This window comes from Chiloscyllium plagiosum, chromosome 31 (genome assembly GCF_004010195.1).
Source record: "Chiloscyllium plagiosum isolate BGI_BamShark_2017 chromosome 31, ASM401019v2, whole genome shotgun sequence".
Lineage (NCBI taxonomy): Eukaryota > Metazoa > Chordata > Chondrichthyes > Orectolobiformes > Hemiscylliidae > Chiloscyllium > Chiloscyllium plagiosum.
Window position 1 is genome coordinate 43129685 of NC_057740.1, and position 8892 is coordinate 43138576.

The window sequence follows — 8892 nt, forward strand, 5'->3', positions numbered from 1 at the left end:
TAACCTTCCACCACCATCCTCTGGTCTTCTCCCTTCAAACCAGTTCTGTATCCGAATGGCTAGTTTTCCCTATATTCCATGTGATCTAACCATGGTAACCAGTCTACCATGAGGAACCTTTTCAAATGCCATACTGAAGTCATATAGATCATGTCCAACATGTTGAAGATCAGAGGGCATAGTCTCAGAATAAAGGGGTGCCAACTTAAGACTTCTCTTTGAAGATTTGGAACTCCTTGCCACAGAAAACTGTGGGGACAGAGTCTTTATGTATATTTAAATTTGACATGGACAGGTTCTTGATCAGGAGCAGAATTGAGGATTACTGGGAAAAGACAAGGGAGTGGATGGGATGAATGCTGGATTAGCCATGATCCCTCTGAATGGCAGAGTAAGCGTGAGGGGCTGAATGGTTAACTCCTATTCCTATTTCTTACGGAAAAAAAGGGAGAGAGAAAGTGAGACAAGTAGAAAGAGAGAGAGGCAGAGATAGAGAGATTGAGAGAGAAATAAAAAAAGGAGATAGAGGGAGAGAAGATGAGTCCAGAGGTTTTTGCTTCCAGTTTAAGCATAATCTCCAAGAATCCAGAGAAATTGGAACAAAAAGTTCTCCTCCAGCAATGGTATCATTGGCTGAAGTGCTGCCCAATAAGACTCTCTCTACCAAGGGGTAGAAAACAATTGTTTACCCAAATTACAGTGATAATGTTCGGGAAGAAATGAGACATCGAGCCATAAAGGTACAACTGTGATTATGGACAACTTTAATCTGCAAATAAATTGGGCAGGTGAAATCAGCAAGAATACCAATAAAGTTGGAATTACTGGACTGTGTACGAGCTGGTTTTCTGGATCAAGATATTGAGGTTGAGTACAGGCCATTCTAGACTGTGGATTGTGTAATGAGAAAGGAATAACCTTGTTGTGCAAGACCCCTAGGGGACGACTGACTGTAATATGATAGGGTGGAGAGTGGTATAGTTGATTCTGAGGTTGAGGTCTTGAATCTAAATAGAGGGAACTACAATGGTATGAGGTGCATGTTGGCTACAATAAATTGGAAAACTTAAAGGAACGATAAGCAATAGCAAACTTTGAACAAGTGCACGGAGCAACTGCAACAGACAGTTCATTTCTGTCTATCACAAAAAAATGAGAAAGGTGGCTCAGCAGTGGCTAACAAGGGAAGTTAGGGATAGCATTAGATCGAGGAAGTGGCAAAAAACAGAAGCACGCCTGCAGATTAGCAGCTGTTGTAGGTTGCAGCAAAGTGGGATAAAGATATTGATTAAGAGGGACAAGATAGAATATGAGTAAGCTTGCATGAAACATACAGACAGATTGTAAAAGTTTCTGTAGGGGTGAGAAGAGTAAAAGATCCGTGAAACCAAACTTATGTCCTTTACAATCAGAAATGGGATAGTATAATAGGAAGAAAGAGATGGTAGACTAATTAAACACATGTTTCGGTTCCGTCTTCACAAACAAGGACACAAATATAGAGAAACCTAGATTATCCGAAGGACACAGGCGGGGAGTATTTTGCTCAGTTAATCGAATTCCAGTTAATCGAATGCCGGATAACATAGTTTAGCCGAGCATTGGGACATTATGATCTTGCCAGATAATCGAGGTTCTTCTGTAATGTTCCAAGCATCTTGGGGAATGCGTGGTCTTGTGACAGAGGAACTGAAAGAAATCAGTATTTGTAGGGAAATGTTGTTGATGAAGTTGATAGGACTAAAGGTGGACAAATCCCCAGGATGTAACAGTTTACATCTCCGAGTACTTAAAGAAGTGACCATAGAAATATTGATGCATTAATAGTCATCTTCCAGGATTCTAGGCTCTAGAACAGTACCTACGGATTAGAGGCAAGCCAATGTAACCCCACTATTTATAAAACAGAATTAAAGAGAAAACAGGTAAGTCTGATTTTAATAATGGAGAAAATGCTAGAATCTATGATAAAAGATTTAATAGCAGAGCGCTTGGAAAACAGTGGCAGGATTCAACAGAATCAGTATGGATTCACCATACTTGACAAATAAAAGGCCATAAGACATAGGGGCAGAAATTAGGCCATTCAGCCCATTGAGTCTGCTCTCCCATTCAATAATGGCTGATAGGTTTCTCATACCCCATTCTCCCACTTTCTCCCTGTAACCCATGATCCCCTTGATACTCAAGAACCTATCTATCTCCGTTTTAAATATACTCACTGACCTGGCCTCCACAGCCTTCTGTGACAATGAATTCCATAGATTCACCACTCTCTGGCTAAAGATGTTTTTCCTTATCTCCATTCTAAAAGGTCTTCTTTTTAGTCTAAGGTTGTGCTCTCGGGTCCTAGTCACTCCTACCAATGGAAACATCTTCACAAAAATCTACTCTGTCCAGGCCATTCAGTATTCTGTATGTTTCAATTAGATCCACCTTCATTCTTCTAAATGCCATCGAGTATAGACCCAGAGTCCTCAAACATTGCTTATATGTTAAGCTTTTCATTCCTGGGACCATTCTCGTGAATCTCTTCTAAACACAGTCCAGGGTCAGTACATCCTTCCTGAGATATGGGGCCCAAAACTGAACAGGATATTCCAAATGTGGTCTGACCAGAGCCTTACAGACCCTCAGAAGTACATCCCTGCTTTTCTATTCAAGTCCTCTCAAAATAAATGCCGACATTGCATTTGCCTTCCTAACTACTGACTCAACCTTGAGAGAATCCTACACTAGAATTCTCAAGTCTCTTTGCAATTCAGACTTCTGAATTTTCTCTCCATTTAGAAAATAGTCCATGCCTCTATTCTTCCGACCAAAGTGCATTTCCCACGTTGTACTCCATCTGCCACTTCTTTGCCCACTCTCCCAACTTGTCCAAATCCTTCGGCAGCCTCTTCACCACCTCAATGCTACCTGTCCCTCCACCTATTTTATATAATCTGCAAACTTAGCCAGAATGTCCTCAGTTCCTTTATTCTGATCTTTAATATACAAAGTGAAAAGTTGTGATCCTGACACTGACCCTTGTAGAACACCATTTGTCACCAGCTGCCATCCTGAGAAGGACCCTTTTATCCCCATTCTCTGCTTTCTGCCAGACAGCGAAGCCTCTATCCATGCTAGCACCTTGTACCTGAGTGTTTCAAGATGTAATTCATTGAGATGATAAGGGAACCCAGTGGATGGGATTTACTTGGACTTTCCTGAAGGCTTTTGACAATGGCAGACAAGAAAGAAAGACGAGGAAGAAACAGCTCTTGTTCTGAGTGGTAGGCAGTGAGTATTGGAGTACTTCCGGGATCAGTGCTTAGTCCCTAGCGATTCCCAATCTATATTAATGGTCTAGATGAGGGAACTAAATTTAATATCCCCAAGTTTGCAGACACAAAGCTGGGTGAGGAGGATGCAGAGATGCTTCAATGTGATTTGGACAAGTTGAGTGAGTTAGCAAATGCATGGCAGATGTAATATAATATGAATTAATGTGATGTAGCAAAAACAGGAAGGAAGATTATTAACTGAATTGTGATAGTTTGGGAAAGGGGAAGGTGCAACAAGACCTGGGTCTCCTTTTACACCAGTTGCAGAAAGTAAGCATGCAGGGCCAGCAGGCGTTGAGAAAGGCAAATGGGATGTTGGCCTTCTTAGCGAGAGGATTTGAGTGCAGGAGAAGAGATATCATGCAAGGTGATGTTCTAGTGCTATTATTGCTAGACTATTAACCCAGAAAGCCAACGGGAATCTCAACAGGTCTGGCAACATCTGTGGAGTGAAAGCAGAGTTAGCTTTTCTAAGAAAATGTTAACTCTGATCTTGCTTCACAGATGCTGCCACACCTGCTGAGCTTTTCCAGCAAACTTCTGTTTTTATTTTAATAAAGCTTAAATGAATGAGAGGGGATCTCAAAAAATTACATAAAATTTAACAGGACGAGGCAGGATAAAATGCGGGGAGTGATGAAGCAGGGTAGTGAGGCCCAGAGACAGAAGACTGGAGGGATATGATGTGACAATGACCTGATCTGTCTTTGTAATGTTGATTTACAAGTAGTTATTTGCCATGTAGAATTCTCCTGCTGTTTTTTCCAAAGAGTGCCATAGGACTTTTCTCACGTGGGTAAATGGGCTATTGGTTTAATGTCTCAGAAAAGCAGCATCTCTTACAATTTGATGCTCCCTCAGAACTGACCCTGCAACAGTGCAGCACTCCCTCAGCACTGACCCTCCAACAGCACGGCGCTCCCTCAGCACTGACCCTCCGACAGTGCAGCACTCCCTCAGCACTGATCCTCCATCTGTGCGGCACTCCCTCAGCACTGACCCTGCAACAGTGCAGCACTCCCTCAGCACCGACCCTCCAACAGTACAGCACTCCCTCAGCACTGAACCTTAGACAGTTTTGTCATCCCTCAGTACTGCACTAGCAGTCAAATCCTGGATTTTTTATGTTCTAAATTCCAGTCCTATCTCTGATAACCTTGACTAACCAAAACTAGAACATCTCACAGAGGGCTACTGTTCGAAATGATCTAACCGTATTTCAGAGATGCTTAGTGAAGGGTTTTAATTGCTTTTACTGAGACTCTTCTCATCGCCCATCCCCCTCTAATCTCATGAGACTTTTGAATTATTCTCTTGCCCAAATTAATTAATATTTTCTTATTTTGCTCATCCATTTGTGGATCTAACTTGAATTAAAGTCTCCAAAGACTGAGCGAGGGGAGTAACTTGTCTGATTACTCAGACTTTACTCTGTACACACACTCAAACCCATGTCCCAGTTCAGTTCTGGAGCTCCATGGTTTGCGTTATGATGCCTGACTGATCATTAAAGTTTAAAATAACTTAGTAATTAAATGTTCTGACTGGGATCATCTGTGAGAGGGATGCAAATGGCTAATGTTGGTTTCCCTCCATGTTGGTGTTCTCAGATGTGATTCCAGCGGTTGCTCCTCCTCCATCACACACAAACAAACAAATTAGGAGCTGGTGTGGGCCATTCAGCCCAAGCCCGCTCTACCATTCAATAAGACCATGGCTGATCTGTTTGTGTTTTGAATTGCACATTCTCATCGACCCACAATAACCTAGTTTCTTGATAGGCAGGAGATTCAATCTTTCACTGCCTTAAAAAGATTCAATGACCCCACCCCCATTGTCTTCACATGCAGAGAGTTCCAAGGCTGCACAAGCTCTCCGAAAGAAAAAAAATCATCCCGACAGTGTTTCCTCCCCCACTCAACAAAGCTTTGGGACTTATCCACAGAGGAAACATCCTTTCCACATCCACCATGTCAATAAGGAAATTTGGCAGGTCCACAAAGACTCTTACCAATTTTTATAGATGCACCATAGAAAACATCTTACCTGGATGCATCTCAGCTTGCTATGGCAACTGCTGTGTCCAAGATCACAAGAAATTACAAGAGAGCTATGAAAGCAGCACAGCCCGTCACGAAAATCAGCCTCTCATCCATTGACTCCATCTACCCTTCCCGCTGCCTCAGGAAAGCAGCCAACATCATCAAAGATCCCCCCACCCCAGCTATACTCTCTTACAGCCTCTTTCATCAGGCAGAAGATACAAAAGCTTAAATACACGGACCAACAGATTCAAGAACAGCTTCTTCCCTACTGTTATTAGACAGCTGAATGGACCTCTCGTATATTAGAGTTGACCATTCTCTGCACCTTCTCTGTAGCTGTGACACTATATTCTGCATTCTGTTCTATTACCCTGATGTACTTATGGAAGGTATGATTTGTCAGGTTAGCACACAAAACAACACTCCACATTTGTCTTGGTACATGCAACAATAAATCAAATTAAATCATGTCACCCCTCCCTCTCCTCATAAGAAAACCCATTCATTTGAGGTAGCAATCCAATAAAATCCCTCTGAATCATCTCACATTCTGTTGTGAAAATAGAACATGAATTGATTATTGAACCATTGTGACAATTGCAATTGAATTCACAGCTATCAGACATGTCTCGCAGATGCCGAATAAGGCTCTGTCTACACTGTCCCCATTGAACACTCCCAGCACAGGGACAGCATGGGGTTAGATTAAGTAAAGTGCTCTCTGCTCTGTTAAACTGAAATTAAAGCTGCCTATATTCTTTTAAACTGAAATCAAAACTCCCTCCATACTGTCCACATCGAATACACACAGGACTGGGACAACAGAGGGTTAGACTGGGAGTAAATCTCCCTCCATTCTTTTAAACTGAAATTAAAGCTCCTTGTACACTGTGCCCACAAATACTCTCAGGACAGGTTTGGGAGAAGGCAGATTTCATTAAAATAAAGCAGGATCTGGCCGCAGTAATCTGGGGTCGAGAGAGTGGTGCTGACAAAACACAGCAGGTCAGGCAGCATCCGAGGAGCAGGAGAGTCAACATTGTGAGCATAAGCTCTTCATCAGGAATGCAGCTTATGCCCAAAACGTCGATTCCCCTGCTCCTCGGATGCTGCCTGACCTGCTGTGCTTTTCCAGCACTACACTCTCAACTCTGATCTCCAGCATCTGCAGTCCTCACTTTCTCCCACTAAACTGGGAAAAGCTCCTTGTGGGTAAGTCTAAAGCAGAGCAATAGTGGGAGCATTCAATAAGGAACTGAGGACAGTACAGGTCCAACATTTACTCTTTTAGATGGAAATGTAGGAACAATAAGTTCAGAGAACCCTGCGTGTCTAGCACAATTCAGGACTGAAATAAGAAGATGAGTAGGGCCTTTAGCAAGTCCAAAGGGAGTAATTCAGCTGTAGCCCCAGAGGAACAGGAAGTGCAGGAGGGAACTTAGGAAAGCAAATAGAAGAACGAAAAGGTGACATGAGAAAGGACTCGCAAACAGCATTAGGCAGAAACCTAAGATATTTTATGAATACTTTAAGGGAAGAGGTTGACCAGGGGAAGTGTACAGCCCATTAGAGACCAAGGGGGCAACTTATGTGTGTAGCTGCAGGATATTAGAAGGGTGTTAAATGAATACTTCTCTTCGGTCTTCACTCTGGAAACGGAGAACATAGGTGTGGAATTCAAGGAAAGGGCCTGTAGGGAGCTTGTAGAGTTTGACATAGGAAATGTGGAAGTATTGGAGATTCTGTCAGGCTTAAGAATGGTCAAATCCCCTAGACCAGATGAATTGCAACCCAGGCTGCCATGGGAGGTGAAGCAGGAAGTTGCAGAGGTTCTGACACAAATGTTTAATTTCTCTCTGGTCATAGGTGAAGTGCTGGAGGATAGCTAATGTGGTTCCACTTTTCAAGAAGGCTGCTAGAGATGAACCAGGAAATTACGGACCTCTGTGGTGGGGAAAGTAATGGAGAAAATTCTGAAGAAGTGAATTAATACCCACTTGGAATAGTATGGGTTAATCAGAGATAGTGTGACTTTGTCAGAGGGAGGTCATGCCTAACAAATTTGTTAGAATGTTTTTGAAAATGTGATCAAGAGTGTGGATGAGGGAAGCTCAGTCGATGTAGTTTATATGGATTTTAACAAAGCTTTTGACAAGGTTCCATATGAGAGACTGATTGCAAAGGTTAAACTGCATGGAATTGAGGGAAACTTGGCGAGATTGATCAGAAACTGCCTTAGCAATAGGACACAACAGTAGTGGTAGAAAGCTGTTCGAATAACTGGAGACTGGTATCCAGTGATATACCACAAAGATCAACACTGGGACCCTTATTGTTTGTTATATACATCAATGATGTAGATGAAAATGAGGGGAGAATGTTAAGCAAATTTGCAGATGACACCAAGATTTGGTCATGTGGTTAATAGCGAAGATGGTTGTAGGTTACAGGAAGATAAAGGTGTGTTGGTCAGATGGGCAATGGTATTTAACCCTGATAGGTGTGAGGTGATGTATTTTGGAAGAAGAAACAAGATGAGGGAGTATTTAATGAATGGCAGGACACTGGGCAGCTTAGAGAAACAGAAAGAGCACGGGATAATTATTCACAGACCCCTGAAGTCAGCAGAGCAGGTGAATAGGATAGTTAAGAAGGCAAATGGGACACTTGCTTTCATCAGAAAATGGCGAAGAGTTTAAGAGCAGGGAGGTAATGTTGGAGTTAGACAGAGCACTAGTCAGGCCACAACTGTATGCAGTTCTGATCACTCACTACAGGAAGGATATGATGCAGGGAGGAAAGAGGAGGTTCACTAGGATGTTGCCTTGGTTGGAGAAATTGAGCTATAAGGAGAGACTAAATAAGCTTTGATTGTTTTCTTTCAAGCAGAGAACACTGAGGGGGGTCATGAATGAGGTATATACGATTATGAGGGGTTCAGAGGGTGAATAGAGAGTAACTGTAGCCCTTAGTGGAGGGGTCAATCACAAGGAGACATAGTTTTAGGATAAGTGTTAGGAGATTCAGAAGGGTTTTTGGAAAAAATCTTGCCACTCAGCTGGTAGTAGGAATCTGGAATGCACTGTCTGGGAAAGTAAGGAGGCAAGAAAACTTAGTACCTTTAAAAAATACTTGGATAAGTGCTTCAGATATCATAACATGCAAAGATATGGAACACGTGCAGGAAACTAGGATTCGCACACCATTAGTGGTAGTTATGTTGGTGCAGACCTGATGGACTGAAGGGCCTTTTGTGTGCTGTCTGACTGAATCTATTCCACAGTGTCCATATCACACACCCACAGGGTTAGTAAAACTACTACTTTTCAAACTGAAATTAAAGCTCTCTCACACTGTTCCCATCAAACATCCCAGGACGTGGGATTAGTATCAAAATAAAGTCTACTCTATGAAACCAGGTAAAGTTCCCCCTTTACTGTCCTCATCAAGCACTTGCAGATCAGGGTGGCATGGTAGCTCAGTGGTTAGCACTGCAGCCTCTCAGTGCCAGGGACCTGGGT